Below are 13,189 nucleotides of genomic sequence, written 5' to 3' on the forward strand. Positions count from 1 at the left end.
TTTTTCCTATGATCAAAACACATACTAGAAACAGTGTGCAGCTATGAAGGTGATGTACTCATCCTCTCAAACTCTAGGACAGCATTAAGGACCCAAAGATAACCAGTGATGAGCTATACACCACTTGCAGACAGATAATCTATGATCCAGAAAAGGCAAAGAATGATTGTGTCTGGCATAATTATATTCATCAAGTGAAGAACTACACCAATTGTAAAAATAGTAATTGCATGGTTTCAAGCTGAAAAATACAGACTAAAAGTACAAGATAAATTTGAGTGCTTACTAAAAGTGAAATTTAATTTTAACTCCTTGGAATGAAAATGAAAAAAATTATCTTGAGCTACCTCTGAAACTGTGATGATCCTCGATCGACTCCAGCTTTGATCTGGGGTGGTCTCTCAGCAGGCAGGGATGCACAGTGCTTGTGCATCCCGACACAGCGTGCGCGGCTCCAGGCACTGCGGGAACTGGCCTCAGGATGGCAGCAAGTGATGGAGGAAAACCGAGAGCTTCTAAAAATCAATTCCAACCCAAACTGCATCCTGGGCTACTGCAAACAAGTGAAATCCAGACTAAACGCGGCAGTAACAAACCCCAAAATAATTTTAGGATGAAACAGAATTAAAAGGTATCATAATCCCATATTCAGACAAAGTGATGTATTCATTTTTTTTTTTTTTTTCCTAGATGGCTAGTTCTTTTTTGTATGGCTTTTGCATTTTCATTTGGTGTGTATTTGTCTGCTAGATAACACTTAATCACCGACAGATGAAAAAGGAGCAGAAAGTCAGATATTCGGGATTTCTGGGACAGAAAGGAAGTAAAAAAAACCAAAGAGGAAGTTAAAAAGGCAGCAGAGAAACGCACCTTGTCCAGCTTTCAAACACAGCCCTTCTTCATCACAGCTCCCAAGTCCACCCTCAATCAGTTTTCAAAAGTACAGCCTATTTTCCTTCATTTTGCTTTTCCTTTTGAAACCTGAAATCTTTGAAAAGGTGCCAGAGACAGCTGTATGCGGAAAGCAAAGATTTCTGCTAGAACCCCTCTCTGCCTTCAAATACGCCCCGTGCTGCTAAGCTGTAACTTTCACCTTGTGCAGGTGGAGCAGGTCAGAGATTGAAGGCATTACTTCTGTTTAAAGAAAGCACAGAAAATTTGGGGCAGTGGGAAAGTAAAAAGGTCACTGGAGACAATAAACTCCTTGTAATCCTGAGAAGAAATACCTATACCATCTCAAAAATACGTTTTTTACTAGAAAAGTGAACTCTATCGACATGACCCGTGTACAGGAAAACCTCACTTCGCAGCCGGTTATGTTCGGTGATACCCCACCCCTCAGAAGCATTTGCAAAACAGGAGCTTCAATATTGAATTTTCTCCGTCCCCTTTATTGTGACAGCAATTCATCTGCATTTTGCAGCCTGTGCTGCCATCGTGTGGCACGTTACGTGTTCACGCATTGAAAATTAATAAGAAAAACAAAGGCGTGTTTTCCATTGTTTCTCTCTTCCATTTGCTGCAGGCCTGCCACTGACTGTCAGGAGAGAGATGGAAAACTTGAATCCGCCTGTAGCACTCGAGAGTTTTCCTCTTCTGATTCTTTCCTGGTTTTGTCCTTTGTTCTCAAAAACAACAAAAAATCCAGCCTGTCATGGCAGTAAAGTCTTGCCAAACAGTAGAAGGCACAGAAGCAGCTGATATTTTGAGTCTTTGAGTCTTTGATATTTTGGGTCATTTTCAGTTTCACTGGAAAGCCTTACCTAGTAGCAATCAGAAGCTGGTGAACAGAAGGATTAAGACTTCTACTAAACCTTTTTTTTTTTTTTTTTTTTTTTTTTTTTTAACTTACAATGAAGGAAAATCATGTCTTTATTTGGAAATGAGTTTCATTTTCTACCTCAACTTACATAAATGTCCTTTTCTCTCTTATAAACGTAACTGGTAAAAGGTGGTCTCTTGACCCTCATTCCCCACCCAAACCACAATTTTGTTTCATTCCTCAGTAGTGCTAATGAAAGGACTTAATATTTGTTGAAAAATTGCTACCTAAAAACATTTTGAGAGGAACCCTGTGAGTACAAAATTTAATGCAAATCCTACTTAATGCAGGGAGAAGATCACGTAAGTGACAGTAAGCTTTGGATCATATCTCTGGTGGTCAGGCAGTTTCTTTGCTGGTTAGACAGCAGAAGTTGCTAAAATTAATTCCTAAAGAGGAAAAAAAAACCCTAATCATACATGGAGCATAGTCTGTGATCAAAATGCCAGAAGTCATATAAACAAACAGCTTTTGCTTTTCTGCTGAAGCAATGATCAAACAGCTGAACACTGTTCATTAAACCCACCAAATTTCTAAGTAGCAACAAGAACTCAGCTACAGAACAAAACTTTGCTTTATTTTGTACAGTTTTATGAATATGAAGACATATGGTTCCATTTTACTTCTAGAGCCTGCAGAGCCTTCCAAGTGCTCAGTGAACTGGCTCTTCTGGGATTCTAGTTAGAAGTATACAATATTTTCACTCACGTATTTCCCTTTCACCTAACAGTGATAAAAGAACATATCTTTTACACGGAAGGAAAAAAAGCAAACAAGCAAACTAAAAAATCCTATTGCCCTTGGGGAAACATTTAAAGGAGCTGTTGGTATTTTACAATTGTTTTTCTTCTCAGATATCCATTATCAGGTAAGTGACACTTGGCTCCAGTGAACTGTATCCCTCCAGGTAAACTTTGTTTTTGCTGTCAGCAAGACTACTGCATGATACCATCTGCTACTTCACCTAAAACCACTTTCATGTCATGTTTTAATTAAAATTAATTTTATCAACTGAGGATTAGCTTCAGTAAAGAACTAAGACTAATTTGAAAGCAGAAATGACAATTAACTTCTATCTGTCTTATTTACAGAATAAATAATTGGCCAAAAGAAAAAAAAAAAAAGTTTCTAGGTAAGGCCTTCATTGTCTTAATATTAAGGATTTATGGGAAGTTCTCAAGTATCTCTTAAAGGATGTCAGCAAGAAGAAAATATGACCTCAGAAGTTATTTTCTACTTGTTAGAAAGTTTCAGCTGAGCAGAAGTGACTACTTATGTTGTACACTGGAACAGGTGAATTGGCTCTGTCAAAGGTCTTTCTTTGCATATTATCACTTGACAAATTTTCTCATCTTCCCAGTAGATGCTGGAAGTAGTAAACATCATGTTAACAGCTTGAGTGTTAAACTGTGGTGACCCTATCAATTATGAATATTTCGTTAGGAGCATCCTTACGAAGTGCGTTTCATTTCCTTCTGCAGGAAAACTATATAATCTGCATAACAAAGTCTATGTGAAATGAAAGGGGTAAACAACAGCTTGCAAAATAAATATCATGAAGTATTCCACACCAAAGCTTCAGTAATTACTCCATGGAATAGACTGCCCTTAGTACAACAATTAATTAATTTTTCCAAATGAATTATGCAAGCCAATATTTTTTCTTCATTAATGTTTTGTTGGAGTCATTAAGTTCCATTAATGAATAACAAAGAAGCAATTGGAATTTTATTCTAGCTGATGTGTGCTAATGTGCTTAACTTGAACTAAATGTGCTTCCAGTATGTAATCAAATTTGAATCAATCAAATCAATTTACCACTTGAAGTCCTTTTGGAGCTGCAGCTGTTTTATATGGATGTCTCTTCTCAGAGAAGAATACAGACAAAACCCAGAAGACTACATGACTCTGGAACGTATAACATTGTAATTAGGAACCAATCTGTCTGAGTTTTGTTAGAAGGGTACTGTTTTCCCTGCTCCAAGCTCCATTATAAATCAAAGTGGCTAAATTATTTCCTAGGAATAAATTATGTAATGAATTTAGATTTCATAAAGCTTTGGAAGCTTTTTGAATTCTAGCTGATTTCTTACTTTTCTAGAATTTATTTTTTACAAAACAGAGTGAATAAATAAGCTAATGAAATAATTGGAACTTATGCAGCATATATATTTTTGCCTACACAAAATTGTTTTCAGGGATAGTCAATTAAAAAAAATTGAGGAACAATGAACAGTACATATAATTGTTATTGACAATTTTTGTGAAAGCCTTTCTCCATGCAGCTCTAAGGAATGATATTATAATTACATAATCAGAGCATATAGACCAGAGGTTTCCAGCCTTTTATTGGAGGTGCACAGTGATAAAAGAAGATGCAATGAGCACAAACTAGAAAACAGGAAATCCTGATTATTTTATTATTATGATAACTCTTTTAAACTTACCAAAAAAACCCCAACCAAAAAAACAGCTTTTGAGTGTTGTTGAACATGAGGATGCCCTGAGAGGCTGGGAATCTTAGAGATCCTTAAGATGCAACTGGACATCACTCTAAGCAACCTGATTTGATTTGTCCAGCTTGGAACATGGTTTGGAACAGATGGCTTTCAGAGATCCCTTCTTACTTAATTATTTGGTGACTATGAAATTTGTTTAAATAAATGTATTTACCAGCAATCTAATGCAAACAAGGTGGAACTGATAATATTGATGCTGCAGACTTGTCTTTGTTAAAAATTAGCTAATTGGACAATCCAATGGACTAGAAGTTGCAAGATTATAGAAATATTTAACTTTATATATCTTCTGAGATATTTATATTTATTTAAGGGACACTTATAAATATAGGAAAAAAAAAAGACATTTGTAAGTCTTAAGAAAACTCTTGAAAACTATTAAGAAAAAGTGAAAAATCTTCTCAAACACTGTCGTACTATATTTTTGACTTATGGACATCGTTATAATTACCATTGGAGGGAAAAAATTGTCACCATCTTTCTCTACATTTTCCTGTGACCAAGCTTCATAATAGGAAGCTATCTGAGGTCCTCAGTTATTACCTCCAAACCTCAGATTTAAAGAAAACTCATCTTGCCATCAAACATTATTTGAATAAGCTTGTCACAGTCATATTTGTTCTGTAAAAAGATTTCCATTAGACATTGTGAAAGGGTACACTGTACTCTAAGAGCAGGACAAGAGGACCTAGCCCCAGGGCTTGCCAAAGCAGGTTCAGGCTGGACATCAGGAAGAACTTCTTTATTGAAGAGATGGTCAGGCATTGGAATAGATTGTCCAGGGGAGGTCATATAATCACCCTCCCTGAAGGTGTTTCAGGAAATGACTGGCTGTGGCACTTAGTGCCATGATCTAGTTGACAAAGTGGTGTTGAAAGGTTGGACTTGGTGATCTTGGAGCCTTAATGATTTTGTGATTCTGTAAGTATTTCTACTTACAAAACATATAAAACCACCCAAACACACTTGATAAATAATTGATTTGAAAACAGCCTCTGTGCTTTTGCATTTTGAAAGAGATCTTAATAAAAAGTGCTTATGAGTTCTTCCCATCCTGTTTGGTAAGAAGTATCACAATAAACCTCAAAAAACATCCCCAAAATATTAATCTCCAGTGTTGTCATATACTATGTGAGTGTAAAATATTATACTGTTAATGGTGTACAGTGTTCATTCACCGGCAGAGTTGGACTGTTATGGAAAGCTGAGACAAAGGTATCTCCTAAAAGAGCTTGTGAAGAGACCTTGCACAATTCTTTGGAATATGTATGAAGATAGAGAAAGAAATTCTGTTTCAGAATTGCTGCAATGCTTCAGAGCACTGTTAATGTTTGCAGGCTTTTAGAGAGACATATCAAGAGAACCAAACATAGTCATATGTTTAGCTTCCCATAACAAATCCAGGCATAATCAGGTTAAAAGGAAAGACTAGGGAACACAGTAAAAATTAAAGGGCTTTATAATTTTTTTTTCTATGCCTGAAAGTATTGGTGTTCTCTTTTCCACAATCTGATGCTATTTATTTATGGCACTGAGAATGATAGAGTATCAAATTTCTTTCCCCTGGAGTTGTAAGAAGATCCTAAACAATTGATTGTATCTATATCTTGAAAGTTAGAAACAATTATATAAAGCAGAGCTTTACAGATTAAGGGCAGACTGGCAAATGAGAAAAGAAAAAAAATAACTAAGAGCAGAAGTAGCTGCACTGAAGAATATAAATAATGTCCCTATATTTTTTTTTTGCATGTGCCTTATGTTCAGAAACAAGCATTAGCATTGTACACTATTAAAAGGCTTAATACTAAGAAAAAAGGTTTATACTCTCAGATCCCTCAGCTGATTTTACCTTAAACCAAGCTTTGTGTTAATAAGAATTTTTCACTTACTTCACATAGTATAGACTAATCAAGCAGTATTATTGCATTTATTGTTGCATAATTGTGACTATAAATGCCATATATTCTTCAATAATATCTCTTGCTAATAGCTATGTGTCAGACTTTGAAATTAGTTCTAATGCTAAAGCAGTGATAAGGAAAATTAGGTTTTCAAATAAATTATTCCTTAGCATATGTTTGTGGATGATTACTAGGCAGTGATCAGAGCAAACTGAATCTGTGCTATAATCTGAAACTTGAATTACTATTTGAGATGGAATTTGACCAACCAAGGTACATCAACATGAGTGCAAGGTAGTCTAGACTGACCAGGGTCTTGCAAACCTGCCAGTGTAAAACAAGAGAAAAATTTCCATTCTTCCTGCTGAAATATGTTCAGTCATTAACAAAAAGCTTTGGGTAGCTCTGGATGAAATACAGTGTACAGAGAGTGTAAAGTACAATCTCACCACATGCAAACTTAATTGATGTTCTAAGAAAAAAACTTCTGCTCCAATCAGTCCTATGTGCTAGGATATAACACTTTGTCACAGTCTGGTCTGGTGGTGAAGGTGCTACGACCTTCCTTGCTAGAAGTGTCTTTAAAAAGACACCTAGATTGACGGAGGCACAGGCACTCTCAGGTGGAGAGTGATCAGCTCTTTGTTGCACTCCTGAGTGCAGAGTGATTCACTCCTTGTGAGGCTGCCTGAGCAGCGAAGCTGCATTTACCACCCTGGGTGACGCAGGAGTAAAAGCAGCTAGACGGGCTCATTCCGATCTCCAAAAGAGCTTCTTTATTCCACCAGCTCCGGAAGAGAAAAGAGCCAAATGACCCTCGGGGAGAGGGACTATATAGGGTGGCCAGTGGGGTTTTACAACTTGGCCAGTAGGGAAAGGAATAGGGAAAAGGACCAATCAGAGGAAGAATCCAAAAAGGACCAATCAGGGGGGGTAAAAACCAGGACCATGGGGAATAACCAATTAGGTGTGAAACATTAACATAGAACTGCAAAGGCTCATGGGTTGGAGTATTTTTCCTCACCTTGAGCCACAAGGAAAACTCTTAAAGGGACTTCCCAAAGGAGAGTCTCTGAGAACTGGGGCAGCCTAGGGGCTGCACCAGGGTTGAAGCACTTTTGCTTACCCTGACCTATAAGAAAATCTCTCAAGGGGACCTCCCAAATGGGAGTTAGAGCTAATTCAGACAGCTTTGGAGCTGCCTACTTTCTAAGGACATGAGTAATTTTCTGTTGGCAGGCTCTGGACAGCCCCTACTGTTCACTGAGGTTTTCATAAAGAAAGACAGTTTCTTGTCATAAAGTAAAAACTACTTGTGGTTTGAGTTTACTTTGTCTGTTGCTGGGAACCCCACTACTGAGCCTGTAGGTGGAGTCCCTTCAATGTCTACAGTTTGCCCACTGTCAGCAAGTTCTAGAGAAAGCTGAATACATTTTCTATTCTTTTTTTGCCTGTCTCAAGTACTTTTAGGAGACATTTGTCTCATCCAAATCCATTAGATACAAGTCAAAATATGCCATATTTAAGCACCTCTTCTTTGTGAAAATGCATGACCGCGAGTCTCTAATCCTAGTGGAAGAGTAAGCAGTACTATGCAAAGTAAAGGTGTTGTGTTTGAAACCGTGAACAGAAGCCTCATTTGTGTGCTGGAAAGAAACAAAGTAGTTACTCAGTCAAGTACCCTACCGTTGCTGCAAGAGTGTGAAGAGTAGGTCAAATGTGTAAAACAGTGAACATACTTCCCAGCTTTATCCATTGCCTATCTCTACCTGAGGCAAATGATCAATTCTGACAAGCGGTCATTTTGTTATTCAAATTAAAATAAGAACTTTATTCAAAATTCTTTACAGATTTACTGACAGCTTGAAAGTCTCCCTCTGTGTGAAGGTAACATTGCAGGGAAAAACCCAATATGAATTTAAACTTATACACAGATTTGCATTGTAAAAATACAGTGGCAAACTAGACTATTTGTATGCCTGTGAACGTAGATAACTAAAAATAACAGGCTTCTTACATGCTTCCCGAACCAACAGTCCATGAAGCAATGTGAGTAGGAAAGAGTTCATTTGAATGTCAGTGAATCGTCCTGGAAATGTCTAAGAGTAATGAGAAAAATATAAATTGAAGTCAAAGAGGTCACTGTTTTTTCATTATGTTGGGGGGGAGCATCCAAGACAAGTGAAGTATAGGAAGGGTTGAGGGAGTATAAGTAAACAAAGTTTCCTTGTATTATTCTGTTAAATACCAATTACTTTGGGAACCTCCTTTCAGAGTGGTTGCAAAAGCACAGAGAAAGCCACATAATTTCTCGGGCTTTCCAAAGCAACATTTGCTGTTCCCCATAGATGTGAAGCTCTCAGTATCCAGCCAATTTAGACATAATTTTTTACATGAGGGAGAAGTTTGTACAAGAACAAAATCATATTAGGAAGTGCAGTACCTTTTCCAAAACTAAGAGAATGCCTTCCTAAAGCAAGAAAACTACAAATATGAAAGATTTGTAGATTGAATATTTCCACTTACCATTTACTCAGATGCTGAAAAGTGAATAGAGCAGGGAAGCATTTTAACAGTGAGAAACATAAAAAAAACCCCCAAACAAACAAACAAAAACTGGTGAGGAAAGGATAATTTTGAAGGAGAAAAATAACTCCTTTCAATGAATTCAAATTAACAACTCACTATGTGAAAAGGGACCATATAGTCTTCACAGTACTAGGTCAGATTTCTTATAAATACCTGATCAATCTTTGCACTATCCAGATAAGACTCATGCAAACAGACACTAATGACATGCAAAAAGTTGGCTATGAATATGTGACCTCCTGGATGATAAGGTCACTTGGGCCTTTGGGATTCTGATTTGACACCAGCTTGTACCCTGGGAGGCATTCATACTTTTGAAAGTGGCCTAGATTTGGAAATTAGTCTTCTACTCAATGGAGACAAAGTGTTCCAGAGGACAATCAGAGTGGTATTTCACTGCTGGTGCTCTGCAAAAACCTCCCTCTTCACAGAGAAAAGAAGAGCTTGGGTAAACTTCAGATGCCTGTAGTTTCCCTTGTGAGTGACTGCTAGCTTTTCTTGTGACCTACCCTGTGCTATGCAGAAGCACATCAAGGAAAGAAGACCCATGAAAGAGTGAGAACAGAAACACAGCATGTAACAGTTTATAGCCATGTCCTGCATTTTACTCCTGTATTTAAAGCAGCAATTGATCAAAGCCCTCAAGAAGCTTGTGAATAAAATGGACTGATTCCTCAGGACTATGGGAGAAACAAAAAAAATATCCATATGTGACTCTTCTTCACTGTCTTGCTGAGACTTACTTTGAATTATGTTTGGAATAAGCAGCCTGATGTAAGTTAGAAATTGCCCCTGCTTTGACTGAAGGTCCCTTCCAACCTAATTTTTCTGTGATTTCAATGAAAGTGTTTGTTTCAAAATTCAGGATACTTCTTCCTTTTTATCACATGCTATTAACACTGAATCCTGTGAAATCACTTTCACAGTTTCTACTCCTATTAAACAAATGGCCGCCTAGACTTCTCTCCGTCTGTTCCATTTGACAATATGCCATTACTAACATTATATTTAAGAAGACTGGCTTAATTAGAGAACAAGGTGCTGGGTAGAAACAAGCTTTAATCTTCAGGAAGTCCGAAGTCTCCTGCATTTGATTTACTGACTAGAGTCAGCATATGGACTCAAGCTGTGGTGAGTCATTGAACCTGTTGTGATGGTGACAAGTGTTTCAACTGCTGCAAATCTGCTGTGGTGCTCCCATTTACTACTAGGACCTTACTTGATCGCATTGCTCTTCATATAGCAAAGTAAATTACAGTGAAGGATAATCCTATTTTTCAGTTTTTAGCTCACTGGGAGTATAAAAATCTGTTCAGTCACTCAAAACTTCTGCGTTCTGCTGTATAACTGAAGAGATACATTGCACATTCATCCATCAGTTATCCACTTGACACAGAATGCAAAGAATTCTCTGTACTTCTTTGTTTTGCGGCTCCTCTCCAACTGCTGCGAGTGAAGTTAAACAACAGCAATAACAGCCTTAGAAAATAATAATGCCTTGTCTCAAAAGGAATTTGAATTTTTTTTTTTTTTCCTATGGCTAGCCTCTTCCTTCCACTTTTTCACATACAGGAGAACAAAACCTTTGTCCATGTCCCACTTTTCAACTGAATTTTAAAGCTGTCTGACAGCTTCTCATCTGGATTAAACTTGTGGGTTACTTGAAGAAAAAACTTCCCAGAAAAGTGGAATTTCTGGAGTACTTCTTTAGTGGCTTTCATTGCAAGAGCATTTCTTGTGGTGGTGCAGGAATTGTTTTATTAGGTTTTTATAAGAAGTTTTATGTTATGGTTCAGTTCACGGTATCCCCAGTTTTGTAACAGTCCATCCCCTTTTGTGTTTTCTGTATAATAAGGTGTTTTGTGTCAATCATCCCACCCCTCACCTGACTTGGAACATCCCCTCTGCCCCCCCTCGCTCTGGGGCAGCCTGCCTATTACTTCGGGACCCCTCCCAAGATTGTGAAATCATACTGAGAGGGCTTCAGGTGACAGGTCCCCCGGGGCGGAATTCCTTTGTCCTTGGTGTCAATGGTCAGAGGCTTGGGGATGGGCACACCTTGTTACCCCCTGATTTGTTGTCTTGTTGTAACCTCCCTTGAACCCCTCCCCCAGTTATAAGGTGGAGGAGGGAGATTCAAAGTCTCTCGCTCTCTGGCCTGCGGTTTGGACCAGCTGCGGACTTCCTGCAGCTGGGCCTGAATAAACATCTTTTAACCAGCTAAGCTGAGAGCCATTCTTTTCTGCTGCCGCTGCTGTCACAACACTATTTAGTCCAGCTGCTGCTGAGAAGCCGAGCCAGCAGGTAAAGATAACCTGCGTGCCCCTCCGAACTGGGAACATGTTGTAGCTGTGCTGACCAGAGCTAGCCGGAGGTCAGCGTCCGCCCAGTACAGAGACAGAAACAGCTACAGGAATTTATAGATTTTAAAAAGCAAGCTCAGAAAATAATCATTGTATTGACAGACTTTGGTAAGTTATTGTATTCCTATGTAGTCTCACAGTACAAAAAAGTATTTAATCTTGGCTCTGTTCCTCAAGGGTTGCCAAATGCTTTTAGGAAAACGACATCTGGACCATTAGATTGTTTTATACTCAGGAGTCAAGGAATTGCACTTTGTCGTATTTAGAGAGTTTGGAGGGCCCACCCTCTGGATATACATAACTTCTAAAAAAATCTCCTCAGGGTTGAAGGCAATCCCAGGAGGGAAAAGTGGATGTATAAATTGTTTTAAAGGCACTCCTCTGGTCCACTCCAAAGTTTAAAACCACATGTAATTAAAACATTTGCAAGCATATTCTAAAAAGATTCAGATTCCTTTGTGCCAGAGACTTTTCTTATGAACACCATCACAGAGCATTTTGTGGGTGAAGGAAAGATGGAAGAATCAAAAAGAGATGCTACTCACATCCTCTGGAGTGCAGAGAACTTTTTCAGTGAATATGTTTTAAAAATTCAAGGGGTTGGTGATTTTTTTTTTTTTTTTTCCCCCATGTATTGTGACATACTGGAAAGGCTGATAAATATCATGGTTTAGGAATGGTATTCCCCAATTTATTGCTCCCACTGAAATTGTGCCAGCACACGCTTCCCTCCCCCTCCAGCTGTAAGCACAAAAGGCAAAGTTCACAGCCTGAGATATGAACAATTTACTGAAAACAGTAATGAAATGAGAAAACAAACAGTAATAACTTTTGATGCACAAAGAGAGGACATTTTATTTTGCATAGTGCTCACCAAGACTGGGACAATGGAAAACAATGGCAGACAGAACCTCCAGCTACCAACTTTTCCAAGATCCAGAAAGGAACACCCTTCTTCCCAGAAAAGAGAGAGACTCACCCTCCCACCCCCAATCACGACATAAGATGTTATTGAATAATACCAGGGTCTTGGTCACTCCCACATGGCTCCACCACCTCATGCAAAAATTTAAAACTATCCTTGGCCAAAATGAGGAAAACAAGAGCAGTAAAAGAATATCACAAAATTAGTTATTAGATCCTTGATCCAGAATCCAGTTAGCATACTGTTTATTGAATAACTTAGTGAAGTATGACCTTCCTAGTCCTCAGGGTACTCTTGAGGGTGTGAATTATTCTCTCCTCTGCCCTGTGGGTGAGTTGAATGCTCTGTCCTTATTTTACTACACACAGACTAGCCCTAGTCTAAAAAGCTTTGTTGGAAGTCATAGGCTGCAGACACTCCATGGAGGACAATTTTTGAACACCTGTCTGTTCTCTTGTCCTATTGTATTTTCTGTTTTCCAGTGTGGTGACTGTTGTGTTGATACCTTCAGCTTTAGTTTTCATAACTCCAGATTCTGTGCTGCCTAGGGATGTAGTTCTGAGCCTCATATTAAGTGCTAGTGAGCTCTCTTCACAGAATAGGTAGACAAAACAAATCCTTTTCCTGCTGAGGACCAGGGAAAAGTTTCAGCCCAAAAGTATAAACAATGGTGGACTGAAGAGAAAAAACAAGAAAGGTGAGACCTCACAACCTGAACCTGCAATTGGGCAATTAAACCCCAATATTCAAATGGACCAAAACTTTTCAAAATGTAAGCTCTCATGACCGGTCAGCCGTCTTGTGACTGTTCTTAGAGCACCCTGGGTGTAGCCCTGGTCAGGCTCCTGTCCTGCCCAAGGTGGATCCTGGAGGCCTTTCAATAAGCTACTTTAGCTCTCTCCAGTCTCTGTTTCAGGTCAGCTTTCATAAGGCATTAATGTAAGAGCATGACAGCTTGCAAGCTCTCCATACATGCGGGTAAGATCCTTCAGAAAAAATACTGTAACACCTTAGCCAATCATGATCTTGTGTGGAATTGCTTTGGGTTTGGTTTGGATTTTAATTTTTTA

The sequence above is a fragment of the Hirundo rustica genome, chromosome 1 (genome assembly GCF_015227805.2).
Source record: "Hirundo rustica isolate bHirRus1 chromosome 1, bHirRus1.pri.v3, whole genome shotgun sequence".
Taxonomy (NCBI): domain Eukaryota; kingdom Metazoa; phylum Chordata; class Aves; order Passeriformes; family Hirundinidae; genus Hirundo; species Hirundo rustica.